At 41.2% G+C, this 910-nt stretch overlaps 1 non-coding gene across 1 annotated transcript; it reads right to left on the reverse strand.

The window, feature by feature from the left end:
* Positions 1 to 432: 432 nt before the first annotated feature.
* On the reverse strand, positions 433 to 538 carry LOC145615809 (small nucleolar RNA R71). Its single transcript, XR_014107397.1, has one exon. It is a non-coding gene; the product is annotated as a small nucleolar RNA R71 (small nucleolar RNA).
* Positions 539 to 910: the final 372 nt, after the last annotated feature.

Here is a 910-nt window from a genome sequence, read left to right on the forward strand (position 1 = left end):
CCGTGCTACTAATAATTTTTGTTTGAGAATTGTGTGTGAAAGTGAACATGGGAGAAGTTCAAAGGTTGACATTGAAGGAATTAGGCACTCCGGGAGCTTACAAGTATGAGAGTGGAATTGTTCCATTGATGGTTCCGGATCATGATTTTGAAATTAAACCGGCCATGATTACTTTGGTTGAGAGGAAGCAATTTGGAGGTACAAAGAGTGAAAATCCTCTCAATCATCTCAAAGATTTTGAGAAATATTGCAATACTATTGTGGTAACTGGAATTGCTCAAGAGTACATAAGACTCAAATTGTTCCCCTTTTCTCTCATTGGAAGAGCTCTAGAGTGGTTGGACAAAGAGGTCAAACCAAGGTCTTTAAGAACATGGGATGAGGTTACAAAGGCTTTCTTATTTCGCTTTTTCCCACAAAAGAAGACGGCGGAATCAAGAACTTTGATCCAAAATTTCAAGCAAGGGCCTAGTGAGAGTCTCTATGAAGCATGGGAGGGATACAAGGAGTATCAAAGAGAGTGTCCACACCATGGGATTCCTACCTATCAAATCATACAAATCTTCTATGGTGGGTTGAGTTCTCATGGAAAGCAAGCTTAGATGCCGGAGCCGAAGGCCCAATAATGAACAAAACGGAAGAAGAAGTGGTGGATGCAATAGATGAAGTGGTGCGACATTATATGAATTGGCAAGAAGTGGAGAAAGAGCCAACAAGCAAGGGTTGCTCAATCGAACAACTTAATGCCATTAATGATTTGACCACTTTGATTGCGGATCTAGGGAAAGAAGTTGTGTCACTCAAAGCAAAGCTTGAGAAACCACCTTCGCAAGCTCCGATTCTTCCCTCCTAAATTAAGGGGAGAGGTACACTTTCTTACCCTAACTCTAATCCTTCTTCTTGTTGCATG

This window comes from Chenopodium album, chromosome 25, assembly GCF_948465745.1.
Source record: "Chenopodium album chromosome 25, dcCheAlbu1.1, whole genome shotgun sequence".
Taxonomy (NCBI): Eukaryota; Viridiplantae; Streptophyta; class Magnoliopsida; order Caryophyllales; family Amaranthaceae; genus Chenopodium; species Chenopodium album.